Source organism: Artibeus jamaicensis, unplaced genomic scaffold, assembly GCF_021234435.1.
Source record: "Artibeus jamaicensis isolate MK-2021 breed Jamaican fruit bat unplaced genomic scaffold, CSHL_Jam_final contig_519, whole genome shotgun sequence".
NCBI lineage: Eukaryota > Metazoa > Chordata > Mammalia > Chiroptera > Phyllostomidae > Artibeus > Artibeus jamaicensis.
In genome coordinates, this window is record NW_026521871.1 from 22,266,416 (window position 1) to 22,282,560 (window position 16,145).

General features: G+C 47.3%; 1 long non-coding RNA gene across 2 annotated transcripts in view; it reads left to right on the forward strand.

The window, feature by feature from the left end:
- Positions 1–11,782, forward strand: part of LOC119044848 (uncharacterized) — a 79,817-nt gene extending 68,035 nt beyond the window's left edge. The window contains exons 3-5 of one of the 2 annotated variants that reach the window (XR_005081685.2): positions 5,240–5,498; positions 5,612–5,843; positions 9,624–11,781. This is a non-coding gene — a long non-coding RNA (uncharacterized LOC119044848). Of the gene's footprint in view, positions 1–5,239; positions 5,499–5,611 lie in introns of both variants that reach the window. The other variant, XR_005081684.2, reaches the window with a different exon arrangement.
- Positions 11,783–16,145: the final 4,363 nt, after the last annotated feature.

Genomic DNA, 16,145 nt, shown 5'->3' on the forward strand with positions numbered 1-16,145 from the left:
TTCTCCAAGATGTCATTCAGATTCTCTCCACCTGGGTCTTGTTTGTCTCCAGCCTCTAGGAGGAGTTCAACATTCTTCTGGAGAAAGAATGTTGGAGAAGGTTCTTAGAGAATTCCAAGAACCAATGGAATTCTCACGGCCACCTTACAAATTGTAATCCTAATTATTATTATTTTTGTAATAAAAAATAAGGTAAATGCCAAATCTATTAAACTATAAAATGTGTGATGTGTTTCTCTCAAATTATCTCGGGTGCTCCTAGGGGTACACCTACTCTGCTCTTGGGGAAGGGGCTCCTAACTGTAGCCATATGCAGAGACAAGGAGAAAGAATGAGAGCAGAACATGAATGAAGATATTGCAGAAAAGAGGTCAAGAGAGCACATGACAATGATAATGATCCAGCATACACCTGTTCTTTCACCTAGTTGGCCACACGGGCTCCTCCCTACCCTGGGAGGGAGGGAAAAGAGTGGCACCCTGTGAAACCAGGGTGATCCCTGGGGTGGGCTAATTGCAACAGGTACGAGTCACTCTCTGGTCCTCTGGCCCTGCCCATGTCCCTTCGTCTCATACATGTACTCAGGCCCTGTTCTCTCTAACACACACACCACCTGCACCTAGGATAGCCTTCATTCTGCCTCCATGACTGGAGAAAGGGTGGACATGAAAGGCCAATTGTTAGTCCATGAGCCTCCAAGGTGACATTTTTGGAACTTCCTGGGAAATCACCCCTTGCCCTCAACCTCTTGCCCTCTCAGGGTCATTGCCAACCTCCACATGCCTCCCTCACAGGGCCATTATGCAGGCTCATGTGGGTGTGCTCTTGAGGTGGAGCTAGAAAGGAGAGTTAAAGGGTTTTCAGTTCTGTTCCCAGACTGCTGAGTTTCACGGAGAAGAAACAAATGATGACTGTTCTGCAAGGCCACACAATGAGCGGCTTTCTCCCAGAGCCATGACCTTTACCCAGGAAGAGGCTGAGTGCACTTACTGAGTCTCTGCATTTGCTGCAGAGAATCTGTGGTAAACAGAGCAAGAAGGCCCTCATTGTCACCAAGGGCCTCCAAAACCGCCAGAGCTATTTTCACAGAGCCCTCGGTTGCCTGGTCGATGGCCGTCATCCAGTTTTACTAAAGCAATGGATTATTTAAAGTTAAAAAATAATTTATTTAGTTGAATTGGGATTGTCCTGGATGATTGCCAACGACTGCCAATGTGGCCATCCCATGGCAAACGTGTTGGTTGCTCTCACACAGTTCATGTTTTCTCCTGCGCTCAGAGACCGCCAATTCTGTAGTTACTGGTGACAATGAGCCTAGTTCCAGGTGATAACCCGTGCTGTGGCCATCTCTTTCCTCTTTGCCAAGAATTGGTCTAAACTGTGAACTACTGAAAACCTTTGAGGAAAGGGATAACTACGCCCTGCTGCTCTTCTTCTTGCTCTTGGACTTGTGTGAGGGGCTTATAACTCGAACTGGCATTGGCCATTTTAATTGTGAAGGTAGATATTACAGACAGAGCTGGCAGATATGAATAAAGACCTCAGCCCATTTTGATACCACTGAGCTTCAGAATTGTCTACTTTGGGACATCTTAAGTTGGATTTTCTGTGGATTAAAGTCTAAAGATCTGAACTGATCTACATAATTTTCCCCATCTGACCTAACATTATCAGGCCTAAAGCAAACCCTTCAGCAAACAATTTGTAAACAATCTGGTTTTATTATGGCTTAAAGCAAGATGCTGGACTCCAAAGGATTTCCGAGGAGTTTGATGGTCCGGCTGTGTTATGGAGGAGCTAGAAAGTGATTTGAACAATAAACATCTGGCTGAATGGCTGAATGCAAGAGGGAATCTTCTTTTTTGTCACAACAACAGCCTACTTACCTGAGAATCACCTCTTTCTTTGTGGAAGAACTTGGAACTGAGATCCACCCACCCACCCATCCATTCATCTGTCTACTGATGTATTCACCCATCCAGCAAATATATATTAGACCCCCTGCATGGGAGCATTTACCAGTGCGGCAGTGATGGCAGCCCCCAGTTTCCTTCAGCAGGCTGTCGGGCATGTGATGACCATGGCAGTGCTGGGGGCCATGGGCTGTGGGATCTTTGGTCACCAGCCTCCCGGGCTCTTCTGGAGGCAGTGCCAGAAGCACCTCAGCCTACCAAAGATTGTCCAGTGCCACCCATGTAGAGCTACTGTGTCAGCTGTGGGGTAAAACATACTGCAATCGTAAGATCGGCGCTACCGCATCACTATATGCAGAATAGATGTCACTGGCTTGGAAGAAATTCTCTGAGAAGAGACCCAAGAAATGGTGCCTCATCAACAGTCACTTGACAGATGAGGACACAGACCCAGAGGGGACAAGTCACTTGTTTTATAGAAATTAAAGCCATCAAGCATATGCTTAAGGTTTGTGCATTTTACTGTGGTCAGTAAAATGCACCATTCTACTTCAATTAAAAAAAAGCAAAAAGAAACAAAAGAAGAAATGACCTTAGATATTTTTCTTAGTATCATTTAAAAAAAGAGGGATAAAGGTGAAATTTTGAATAAAGAGAAAATCAGTGATACTTTACATATTTTAAACTAGTAATCATGGGGATGGTTCAGTTAATTTATTACCCTTGTCTTACTAAAGGCTCTTCTAAATCTTAAGTTGAATTTTCAACAAGATGCTTCTAAATGCGCGGTATGCGATAGGAATGCTGATATCTCTGTGATAATCTTTAAGTTCAGAGTCCTGCCTTGAAGTTGTTGGCTCCGCTCATGGGTTAGGAATGGTCACAAGGTTCAGAATGGCCTGGGTGCTTGTAAAAAACAAGCTTTGGATGGCCATGAGCAGTTCGCCTGGGCCAACTGGGTTCATCTCTAACCTCAGCAACAAGGAATCCTAAAGGCATCAAATGTCAGAACTGGCTTGGAGAACACCTAACCTCATCTCTTCCCTCCCAGGAGGCACAGGAGTGAGGTTCTATGCAGCAAAAGGGGAGTTCATAGGCCCACTGAAAATCCAGGGGTAGCATTCACTTCTGGCACGGGTGGATTCAGGGCTAAAACGATGTTATTGGAGCTCCCTTTTCCCCGATCCTCTGGTTCTTCCATTGTGCTAGTCATAATCTCAGGAACTCCCAGGTGGCCCCACTCAGCTCCAGGTGTTCCACATGCTGACCAGAAGGATGGTCTCCAAACTCTGTATCTCCTCAGCTCCAAAGTCAAGGGATAAACACATTTTCTCCCTTACAGCATTCCCAGGGGCCCTTAAATCTTATTAGCTTTGAGTGGGTTACAGGCGTATTGCTGAGCATGAAAATGCAATGTTTTGATTGGCTTAGACCTAGGTTACCTGCTTCTTCCTCAGACCTCTTCCCAGATAAATGGACAGCTTCCTTCTCTTCTAACGGGACTTCCTGCTGCCACTGTGCCTCTGTATCTGTGTTGCCACCCTTCAAGGCCAGGCAAGTTCATGGTATTTGTACAGATGGAAAACTATTCATGGAGCCATTAGGATGTCTGGCATGCCTTTATTTATGGGTGGGCGAGCCACGCATGCTGCAAGCTGCGTGTCTATCTGCATGTTCCATGTCATGGCCCTTACTCCCCAGTGTGGCATCCATCATGGCACTTGTCCCCTTGCATGTCTCTCATCATCATTGCCCCCAGCAGGGAGTCCCTACCTGTTTAAGTACCAGAGGGGAACAAAGCTGGAAAACTGCCAGAACAGTACATAACATAACATGATTCTTCACATGTGAGCTCACTTCATGTTATGGGAACAGTTTATCAGACCCAGTCTCAGGGCTAGGAGGACACTAGTTCTCAGGCCCCTCCAAGGCCATGGGAACACTGCTCCCCTTAGCTGCCCAGACACCTGGGCGAGGAAGCCAGGCTGCCTCCACTTACCCTACAGTACCTCTTTCTGGTTTCATACAACCATCACACACCTGTTGACCAGTGTCTCTGAGGTGCAGTTCCCTGGCTGCCTGGCTGGGGAACAGGCTGTACATCCTCATGGCTCATGAAGCTGTTGGTCTCATCTGGCCTCTGAGGGTGGCAGCCTCTTGGCCCTGGCTGCTATGAGAGGTGAGTGCCGTTATGTAGCAATCCGCAGGCTTTTAGGTGTCCTAGTACTTCACCTTCATCCTAAAAATGCCATTTCTTCCCCTCTACCCTTATTAGTGAGTAGATGGCCCTTGGTGGCATCTCTTTGCTCTATTGGTGGCCATTTGAGAACACTGGCAAGTCGGTCTGTGGTATGTAGCCGGTGTCCATGGCTAGCTCTTGGCCCACAGATGCTTCTCATTCTTTGCAGATAGTTCACAGGCACCTTCTCATTTCACCCCTCTCACTGGGCGGCACCGCTCCAGGCCACACCATAGCAGCCATCCTTACTCTGTTGAGGTCTTTGCATGTTACCTCAGGCCTGTGTTGTGTGTGTGTGTGTGATATGGAGTAAACTCCCAGTAGTGCAGACAGGAAGCACGCGTAACTAGTTTATGGAATGGGCTGTGCCTGGTCAGCCACACTCCAAGTCTGGTCAGCCACACTCCAAGTCTGAAGCAGAACCTGTTCTGTGTCTCAAGTTATTACCTTGTCTTATTCTGAGTGTTAACTTAATGTTAAAAACTCTCAGGGTTGGGATATCAAACGGTAAGGTAATACTGAGAAAATTGACAATAGTGTGTACAGACTTGGTTAGCATTTGCTTCCCTCCGTAAGCTAGGCAGAGAGCAAGTTAATGAAGAGGAGCGGGAGGAAGGGCCCCCCAGGACACTGTTGGGAGGGGCTCTGCTGCTCGGAGTCCCAGCTGCAGTGACAGTGCCCTCTGCTGGCAAGATTTTCCTCTCTGGTCTGCATGGAGGTTGGAGTCCCCTCCAGGTCTGTCTGGTTCCTCGATCTTCAGCGATGCTGCGAGAATGATGCTTGTGGAGGATAGGGCCGACCAGGCTTTCGCACTGGAAGTTACCCAGGGGTTGCAGGTTCCAGCAGTTGGGAGTTTAAGCCCAGATCCTACCTCGACTTCCATCAGCTTCCCCTCCGTGCAGACAGCTTATTTACATTAATCATTTTCCAGATATTTTTTTTAAGAAAATGCTTTTCCTAAAAAGGACATATTCAAGATCAAGTTGCACATATTCAATCAAGTTTATGAAATTTCTTAGTTTAAAATTTGAGAAAATGAAGTGAAACGCTGTTAAAATAAACTCATTTTTTTCTGTCTGTGGATCAGGGGATGCGGCATCCTTTACAAGCACCAACCCAAATCCGACACTTCGAGTTGCCACGCGTCATCTCACCACAGACACGTAAGACGCTGCTGCCGGGGCCCGAGCCCACCCTCGGCCAGGCCGACCTGCCTGCCGCTGTCTGGGTGTGTGTGTAGGGGAGACTCTGGGCTGGAAAGCTGGATGGCAGAGTCATGACAGGCCTCGAGGACCACGCTGCTGCAGTTACTGACGAGCCAGCTTCTGTCCCTGGGCGACCACCAGGTGGGTGCTCGAGGGCCTCTCCCGGCCCACTCTGCCCTCGTGGGTTCTCGCAGTTTGCCCTCAGGGCTGGGTCTCTGCAGCCACATTCCAATAGGCTTTTTTCCTTCAACCAGATCCTACTGGACCAGGAGTTCACCGACCAAAGGGATCCAATCCCTTCAACAGGGGGCAGAGGACGGCGGGAACCAGATATCCTTTTCCAGAAATTGGCGATTCAGACACAGGAGTGATAGTCAACCTCTGATGGACATTTGGGCTGAAAGGGCCTGTAGGGCTGGCCAGCATTTCCCACTGCAGCCCGGAGGGGCGGAGAAGCCTGGTCCGCACAGAGAGAACTTAATGGAGGTGACACACGGGGACACAGAGAGGGGGTGCCCTGGAGAGAGAGGTTTTGGCTTCCAGGTTCTGTCCTACGCTCTTGTTTCCTCCCCACATCCCGTGTTGCTCAAACAGCAGGTGGCCCTGAGACAGGTGCCCTTCTGTTCAGTTTGCATTTAATGCAGAGCAAAACAATTCCGAAAACTTTTGCCCGAGAGCTCAGAATTTAAATTCTGTCCAGACTGCCAGGAACACCCAGAATACAGTGGGGCCTCTGCTAATTGGATTTTCTGGATAAATAAGTCTTAAGCAGAGAACTTTCTATTTGTTTCCATCTTTGTTACAAAAAATTGTCTAAAATGCATAAATAAAAAAACAAATTGGAAACAATTTAAATGTCTATCAGTAGTACACTGGTTAGAAATTTGTGAGTGGAGTACTATGCAAGCATTAAAAAAATAAGACGGAAGATGGTCTGTTAGGGTACATAACTCCCTGTGTTCTCAAATCACCGGCCATCTGAATGGAGCGCCCATAGAGATTCAATCCCTGTCTCCGCGTATTGGTTCTAGTAGGTGACAGGCAGCCTGAATACTGGCTTTTCTGGTTACGTATTCTGGCGAATCCTTTCTGGGACAGACTTTGGGACTCTCCAGTAAGTCTGGGTATTTGGTGGGGAGTCCCACTGGCCGTCTGGACTGGGTGGCCCGGGTGTGTGGATTTGGAGATTCCCTATCAGCTGCCAAGTGATTTCGCTTGGGGACTCCCCTTCTCTGACTCTCGGCACCTCCTGTCGTCTTCATTTTTTTATCGAATCATTGCACTTTCTGGTTCAGGTTACAGTCCTGGGTCATGACTTTGTCAGGAATTTAGGTGCCTTCTGGTTTTCAGAACTCTGTCGGGTAAAAAGCTGCCTTCTGGTTCTTGCGATATTACTGAGCTTTATCTGGTGGGGTGAGGTGGGGGAAGCCTCCATTCTGGGATACAGCTGTTTGGGGTGAATTTTGGCTGGTTGGTTGACCTATGCTGATAAACCTGTGACTAACAAGAAAGTGGTTTTTATTATAATATTGTTTGGCTCATATATTGTGTAATCTAGACTCGGGAGAGTGCTGGCCGCTGAATGGGTCTTTAAGTTACTGTATTATACAGCAGTTAGAGTTGTTTGTCAAAGATCAGGGAAGTGGACCAAAGTGCCTTACCTAGAACCTCTCATGAGTTCATATAATAAGGATGCAGGATTAAAAGGAAATAGATTAATGGTCCAGAGAAAAGGGAATGTGCCTGTGCAGCAGAAGGTCAGAGGACAGGGACCAAGAAGATCTGAATATCATGGCAACTGTGAGCATGGCCAGGGTTCCCACGGCCCCCCAGCCCTGGGGGTCTTCCTCCTTACTGGACTGAGGGGACTGAGGAAAATAAGCCTGAACTGGTGTCACCATCTCGAACCCATCAGGGAACCAAATTCGGTGGAGGACAAGCCCCAGCCGGGGCAGGGAAATCCCCTTTGAGAAAACCTCCAGCGGGAGTCGGGCCAAAGGGCCAGCCTGCTGGATGTCACGGGCATATGCTCTGCTTTGTACATCACATCTGTTAAACTGGAAAAGCTCTGAAAGGACCAGAGTATATATGCCTTTAGAGTGGACAAAGGAGTACACAAAAGCTTTTGAGTCCCTGAAGGTACACCAGCTTCTGCACCAGCCTTAGGGTTTCAGAACCTACTAAAGCTCTTTCAGTGATAAATTCATGAAAGGCAGGGTGTTGCCCTAGGAGTCTTCACCCAAATGCTTAGTGACATTTCACAACCCATCGGCTTACCTATCAAAGAAATTAGATGACACTCTCCAGGGGTGGCCAGCCTCCTCGAGGGCTGTGTCAGCCACACGTGAACCCTTATGGGAAGCTAAGTTTTCCTTGGGACAGTCCACCAAGTGTTGAGCCTGCTGGAGTGGAAGGGAAAAATGTGACCCAGTGGAAGAAGGGGCAGGTACCAAGCCATTCTTCTCAACAATCCCAACGTCTTCCTCAAATCGGGAAGTTAAATCCTGCCTCTCTTCTCCCAGAGCCCAACTTGGCTACACTAATACGTGACTGTGCTGAAATGACTGATGAAGAGTGTTCTAGCAGAACTGATTTACAGGACCATCCTCTAGAAGAAGCAGACTGGACTGTCTATGCAGATGGAAGCAGCTTTGTGGACAAAGGGAACAGAGAGGCTAGACGTGCAGTTGTGGCTCTGGATGGAGTTAGTGGAGGCCAAGGCCTTGCTGCCAGGAACCTCTGCTCAGAAAGCTGAACTGATGGCACTGACGAGGCACTGGAACTGTTGTGCACAAAGAGGGTGAATGTGTATACCGACTTCAGGGACACTTTCCTAATTTTGCAATCACATGGTTCCATCTGGAAGGAAAAAGAACTGTTAGCCTCCAAATAAAAAGGAGAATAAGAATGCAGCAGAAATCTCGAAATGATTAGAGGCTGTTCAGGTACCTTTACAGGTGGCAGCTGTGCACTGCCCAGGGCTTCAGAAGGAGGACACTGAAGTGGCTACAGGAAACAATCTGGCAGCGAAAGAGTCACTAAAGGAATATTTATAATAGGGTTTTGATGAAGAAGGAGCTGATGGTGGATGGAGAAAGAATAAGAAAGGAGTTGTACAACTCCCTGAACATTTAGTGGAGTCAGTCGTGAAGCATTTGCATGAGGCCAGTCACTACGGAAGAGACTCATTAACTATGTATATTAAACCGTGGCTCACAGGTCCTGGAATTTCTAAAGCCATACAAAAAGTAACTGTTAGATGTGCTGTGTATCAGAAGAACAACCCAAGACAGACCCCCGCAATACCAAGGACACTGCCCGCTTGAGGACTGGCAAATAATAGACTTTACTCAGATGCCAAGGGTCAGAGGGTGGAGGTGTTTGTTAGTCTTTGCCAACACCTTTTCAGGATGGGTAGAAGTCCACCCTACTAAAACAGAGAATCCTCAGAGGTAGTGAAAGCCTTACTAAAAGAAATAATTCCTCACTCTGGCCTTCCTGGCAGCATCCAGAGTGTTAATGGACCTGCTTTTGTTTGAGAAATTACACAAAAGTTTAGTAAATTTTCAGGAATCAAGTGGAGACTCCACATGGCATGGAGACCTCAAGCTTCTGGAAGAGTGGAGAAGATGAATCACACTTTGAAGAGAAATACTGCCAAACTGTGTTAAGAAACTCATCTCCACCCTGGCTGGTGTGGCACAGTAGACTGGCCTGCTAACCAAAAGGGCGTTGGTTCAATTCCCCGTCAGGGCACATGCTTGGGTTGAGGTCCGGGTCCTGACTGGGGGCGTGTGAGCAGCAACTGATCAATGTATCTCTTACACAGCAATGTTTCTCTCCCTCTCTTTCTTTCTTCCTTTTCTTCTCTCTAAATATAAATAAATAAAATCTAAAATTAAAAAAAGAAACAACCAGTGAATGCATAAAAAAGTAGAACAACAAATCAATGTTTCTCCCTTCCTCTCTCTCTCTAAAAAAAAAAAATCAATATTTAAAAATGTAAAAGACAAAAGAAAAAAGAAACTCATCTCCCTCGGGATCAAGCTTCACCTATCACCCTGCTCAGGATATGGGTGGCTCCTCAAAGTGGGGTTCAACCCAGTCCTTAATGAAATTGTGACATGTGACCATTTCAGGCTATGATTGGGGTGGGAGACATGTATATAGATTAAGAAGTGAAGGTAAAGAAATATGTGAAACATTTAAGTCAGACCTTAGCTGTAATGAATGACCTTGCCTGCAGTAAAGACTTCTCCTCCACAGGTTTGCTGCATTCCTTTGGGCCTGCAGATAAGGTGCTACTCAAGACTTGGAAGACAGGATCTCCAGAAAGCCAACTAGGGGAAAAGTGGACTGAACTGTAGGATGTCCTCCTCACCATCCCCGCCACAGTGAAACTGGCAGAAATAAAAGCTCGGATCCATCACACCAGAGTAAAGAAAGCACTGGAGGGACGATGGACCGCAGAACCTCAAGAAGACTTGAAAGTCATATTTTGAATACAATGACTTATATTCTTTACTTACTTTTTGCTTAACCCCCTGTTATTGAAAACTTATTCCTTTCAAACGGGATGAAAATATTTTGGTATATTTAGCAGAAATGTTCTAAACATCTCTGAATTTTGCCTTGCAGGAGGAACTTATGATGAACCAACTCTCACTTCATATCTTATAGGTGTTTGTACTCCCCTGGAAAGCCTTTGAAATTATACTTAGTTTAAGGATATCAACAAGAAAATAACCTACTCTGATATTTATAATCGGGGACCTGTGGTAACTCTAATGGACAGGGAAATGTTTTCCTTAAAAGTCACAAACGCAGCCCCAGCTGGAGAGTGTGCAACTTTGGTCAACTGTTAGGAACTGTTTTGTGCTTCATCATAGTTTGCTGTTGCAGGCACTGTGCCCCCTTATGTGAATCTGCAATTAAATGTATTGCTGAGCCCCCTCCCAGAGGGTCTAATGCTGAGACACGTGCTCAACAGCAAAATGAATACTTCCGTATGAAACCAATCTCCCAGAAATAAGAGAGTTTAGACTAATCGTGGGGGAAGGGTGAGGGACTCAGGAGTTGGGAAACTTCAGTTTCAGGTAGCAGTTGCACGTACAAGCTATTGTTCTAGGAACTGAAGGTATGACCCACCCTGATTCCAGGAGACAGTAAGCAGTTCTACCTTTGTGCCTCAGGAGGACTGCAAGCCGTCAAGATGGTATCTGAGCGGTTGTGCTCCAAGGTGAGACACCCACCGCCCAGGGCACAGATGGAAGAATGCAGCTGCTTTTATCTGATAACTTTTCCCTGGATTCCAAACCCCTTACCTATACTTCTTCTAAAAATGGTCTGTTTAAAATGGAATTTAAGACAGTCTGTCAGGGTACAAACCTGCTGTCTTCTCAAATTGCTGACCACATGACTAAAGCTCCCATAAAGATTCAAAAAAAAAAAAAAAAGAAAGAAAAAGAATAAGACAGATCCATGTGACCCACCATGGAAGGTTCTCCGTGATACATTGTTAAGTAAACAATAAAATATCGAATGCTATGTGCATTGTGTTTTATTTGTATGAAAAAAGAAACAGGAAATGCATAAGTTCATAGGTCCACTCAGGCCCGGATGCAGAGGGTACCTGTGGGGGCTGCCCGAGATCCCCCACAGCGCGCGCCTCCAGGGAGACCCCTGGGACGAGAGGGACGCTCATGTTTCTCTGTGTATCCTTTCATACTGCCTGAGAGAGAAAACAATTTACAGTACACACGTGCTGGCTCTTTACTACATACATAATACACAAGCACGTGCCAGTGTGCCTGCACACAGCCTGCTTTCCACTTCTATTAGAAGTACAAAGCACTTATTCCCCTCCAACCATGACAGTTTCTGGAAATCGGAGTAACAGGAGTAGGAGGATCTTTATAAATGTCCTCACTGCTGGAGTCACTCTCATGCGTTTGCCTTCACCTGTAGGAGCTGTCAAATGACCAGATGAGGTGACCGGAAGCGAAGGCCCGCGCTCCCTGTGCGGCGGAGTGGGGCCAGGGAGACCGGAGCGGCTGCGGTCTGGGCAGCAGCAGGCTGGCACCTGAGGTTGAGGAACTGCCAGTAACTGGGTTCTCGTTTCCCCTGTGGATTCTCATCACTCACAGCGAAGTCCTTGAACTCGGGCTTTCTGCATCTATTAAATGGTGACAGCAATACCTTCTTTCTAGGTTCTTCTGAGGAGCAGGGATGAAAGCATCTGGCACACGGCCCGGCTCGGCTACCGAACGCGGCGTGTTTTGCGGTCATGTGATGTTTCCCCAACGTGTCCGAGAAGGAGGTGCATAATCGATCTTAGAGTGTCCCAGATGATGCTGGATGCGTGTCCTGGGTTTAAAGTCGGACTCTGATGTTTAGGGGAGGTTACTAACAGAAGTGTCTTTGCTCTCTTTGGACATTATTTGCGGGGGGGGGGCGGTGAGGGAGGCTTTATTCCCTTCAGCGTGGACATCTTTGCCATCGATCGTAGAGAACCAGCCTGAGGCTGAAGCCAACACAAAGGATCTGAAAGTGGAAGGGCAGAGGAATAAGGGAGGAGGATGTGGTTTCTAAAGGAAATTCAGGTGCTTTCACCATAGGAACAGAAAGGACTCAGCGGGAAAGCACGCAGCTATCCACCACGCTTAGCGCCATACACTGGGGTGGGGGGGAGAGGGCTGGGAGGAATCAAACAGGCCATCGCTTGTACTTAGAGTGGACTCTGTGAAATGCTTTGTGTGGGCAGCTGGAAGGCGAATGATGAGCTGGGTTCTCCAGGAGGGTCTTCAGAGAAATGAGACTAGAGGGAGTCTTTGTGAAATAATTAAAGGATTTCAGCCGCAGTCTGGAGATGGGGCCTACGGCCACCCCCCCTCCCTTCTCCCAGCCCGGACTCGCACAGCCTGGCCAGACTTCCTTCTGGCCTAGATCCTTCCTCACTTCTCAGGAGTGGCTGGTGGAGAGTCAACAGTCCCATTAGTGTTTCAAACTTAAATCGGCCAATTAGTACTTCTGTCCTGGCTGCTGGCGCCCTTTGCCTTTCCAAAGAGCCTCTTCTCCATTAGGGGAACCAGTTATCCCACTTTTCCCAGGATTGTCTGTTTAGCACTGAAAGTCCCCCATCCTGGGAAAACCCTCTGTCCCAGACAAACCTGCTGGTCGGTCACCCCAGAATGGAGAATCAGCACTCCTACTAGGTGACTCATGTTTGTGAGCACCGTGCTGATGCTGGAAGCACAGGACTAAATACATCTGCTCTGGGCTGTGCCTGGAAGAACTGGGCGTCTGACAGCAGTGGTGGGACCGAAATGGACCATCCCAGAGAGACGTGGTGTGACGGAGACAAAGGCAAGCTGAGGTCTGAGGGGCTGTCTCATACAGCACTGTAAGGAAGAAGCTGGGGAGGGGCTTGTGAACGGGGCATTGGCAAATGATGGTGTTTGTGGATGGGAGAGGGTGGGGGTGGAAAAGGACATTTCAATAGGGCCAGGAGCTTGCACAGAGACATAGTGTGATGAAAACCCGGCACTTGGGGGCTAGTGACAGCCCCCCAACCCCTACCAAACATTTGCAGGGCTGAGGGCAAGTGCATAGATGGAAGCCTATATAGATCATGTGTCTAAATATTTAAAAATTAAATCAGGCACATGCTCTTAAATAGACATGCTCTCTTCCCCTCCCTGGACGAACATACCTTCATACCACTATGGGAGGCCAGGTTAGAGATTGGAATTCCCAGGCTCTCTGGTGCCCTGGCTGGAAGGAGACCACCTGAGAAGGGCTGGGCCCAGGTCTGGCTCCCATACCTTCTTCCTACCCCCAAATCTGCTCCTTCCTGTACTGCTAGGGGCCTCACACACACACAGGGCCCCTGACACGGCATCACAAACTCTGTCCACGTCCCCTGCAAACAGCTTGCTTGTCCCCGGGACTGAGAACAGTGACACTGGTGGGGAAGAGGCCTGAGCAGGCCCTGGAAGTGGGCAGGGAATCCTCAGGTTGAGGGTGGTTTGGGATGGGTACAGACTCTGGGTGGGCACGTCCCTCTGGGCCCTGCAGACTGCCCCGTGGAGTAGGGGGCTCTGGGTGAGGCCAGGGAGGGACTTTCCTGCCTGGGTGTTAGAATGATGCCAAGTGGTAAGGAGTTCCCAATGGCTGGAATGTGGTCGTATTTGCATAAACAGTACTGGTGGAGGCTGGTTCCTGTTACTATGAGAGATGACAAAAAATAGTGGCCCCACATTTGGGTTTTTAGGAAGAGAAACATCAGAAATGACCTGGGAAAAGGCCTGCCGCTCTTCTTACCCCGTTTATGCAAAAGTCGGGCATGTCCAAGTCGATGTGCGGAAGCTGGCCTTTTGGTCCAGTAAGACAGAAGCTAGAAATGAACAGGACCTAAGCTACACACCCTCTTGAGTTGTCAGAATTTGGGAAACTGGCCACTTGCAGGTGAGTCAGCTTCTCTCTGGCAATACCCCACGGCTCATGTGAAGTGAGTAACCCTTCTGAAGTACAGACGTCATTTCCCTGTCCTCCCATTAGATGCCCCAGGATGTGTGTGAAGTAAGCGTGACCCAGACTTTCAGGGCTATGACATCGTACAGCAGGGGGCACTAAAGGAGCTTGATTCTTGCTGAGGCTGCTGGACGCCTCAGATCCTAACTCCCTGGTCCCAGACATAGCATATGCTTGAAACGTTTCCTATTAAAAGATTACACAGAACAGCCATTTTCAACCAGTATGCCACAGGCCTTTTTAAAACATGCAATACCTATTTAGTAAGGGGCATTGACCCCTTTTTCCTTAGGTTTCAAATAAGAAAATGACAACAGCTAACACAATAGCTGTCCAGTGTAAATGAATCAAAATTATACCTATTTTTTGTCAGCTGCTGACAGAATAATTACATAGAAATTGTAATTTTCAAAAATAACAAAAAAGGTGCTGTTGAATTCTCAGCCATATATTCTAAAAAATAGAATTATTTGATGTCTTGGATGTCAAGAATTAAACAATAAAAACCATAGTCACATTTCTGATATAACCAGTTTTTCCATTAGTTGTCTAACTTCAGAGTGTTTCATTTTAAAAATTACACACCAAGCCAAGTCTCCTGTGCACTGACCAGCTTGCTTGAAGAGTCGGATCAAGGGCTGCAAACTGGGGAGGGACGGAGGGAGGGCCAAAGGGGCCCGCTCCCCCAGGAGGAGGTTAGTAGACAGCCAGGAGTCGGGGAGGGGAACCCGAGGACTTCTCAGATAGAGGGGGAAGGGAAGTGGAAGAACCACTGCCTCTTTAAGGGGGACTGACGGAGGCCGAGGGAGTGGAACCAAATCAACCAACATGTGATGAAAACAGGAGGGGGTGAAAACACCTAAAGTAGTAAAAGAATATGTATCGACGGGATCGATTTGCAGCATGGTTTGTCATCCTTTCAGTCCAGTTACCTTCTCAATTGTTATAAATTCCTTTCATACAAAATCTGTTTTTGCTAGATAATGCAGTGAGTTTTAGCAAACAGCAGTTACAAAATTTGGGGGGAATTAGTTTTGAATTGCCCTTCAAATACAAAATTAATGGAGCTGGCCAGCCAGTAGAAGGACTGGATTTTTTTTTTTTACCTTCACTAGAGGACATTTTTTCCCCATTGCTTTTAAAGAGAAAAGAAGGGGGGGGGCGAGGGGAAGGGAAAGAAAGACCAATGCAAGTGAGAAACACCGATTGGTTGCCTCTTGCACGTGGACCTATCAGGGATCCCACACGCCGGACTGAGGAGCAAACCTGCAAGCCAGGTTTATGCGCTGACTGGGAATCGTGCCGGTGACCCTTAGGTTATGGAAAGAAGCTCCAACCACTGAGCCCCACCAGCCAGTACAGGACTAGACATTTGAATTACTGTAGTTTTAGGACTATAAGATGCACCTGACCATAAGGCGCACCTAGGGTTTGGAGGAAATAGGAAAAAAATTTGAAGCAAAAAATGTGGTAAAATATTTAATAACATGTGACCCCGCTTCACTGCTGCCCCCCTGCCCACAGCAAGCCAGGCAAGCGACATTTGGACTATAAGACACACCCCATTTTCCCCCAAATTTGGGGAAAGTGCATCTTATAGTCTGAAAAATAGTTATTTCCCATAATTCATTAGGTGATGAATTGTGGTGCTTGAGCCACTGACAGTCACATTGCACACTGTGACCAACTGCATGCTTTGGAAGATAATCAGTGAGGTTAGAGTATAGTCTGTGACAATGGAACAGATTTCTATTTTTATTTTTATTGTTATTCAAGTAGTTTTCTCCCTTTTACTCCCATCCCAGCCCACGCCCCCAGCCCTCCCCACCTCCCCCCTATTTCCATCCCTCCTTGTTTTTGTCCCTGTGTCCTTTATACTTGTTCCTGCAAACCCTTCCCCTTTCCCCCTGAAATTCCCTCCCCTCTCCCCTCTGGTCACTGTCAGCCTGTTCTCTATTTCAGTGTCTTTGGTTATATTTTGCTTGTTTTGTTGATTAGGTTCCTGTTAAAGGTGAGATCATATGGTATTTGTCTTTCACCTCCTGGCTTATTTCCCTTAGCATAATGCTTTCCAGTTTCATCCATGCTGTTGCAAAGGGTAGGAGCTCCTTTATTTCTTCTGCACAGAATCCCATTGTGTAAATGTACCCTAGTTCTTTGACCCATTCATTTACTGATGGACACTTAGGTTACTTCCAGCACTTGGCTATTGTAAATTGTCCTGCTATGAACATTGGGGTGCATAGGTTCTTTTGG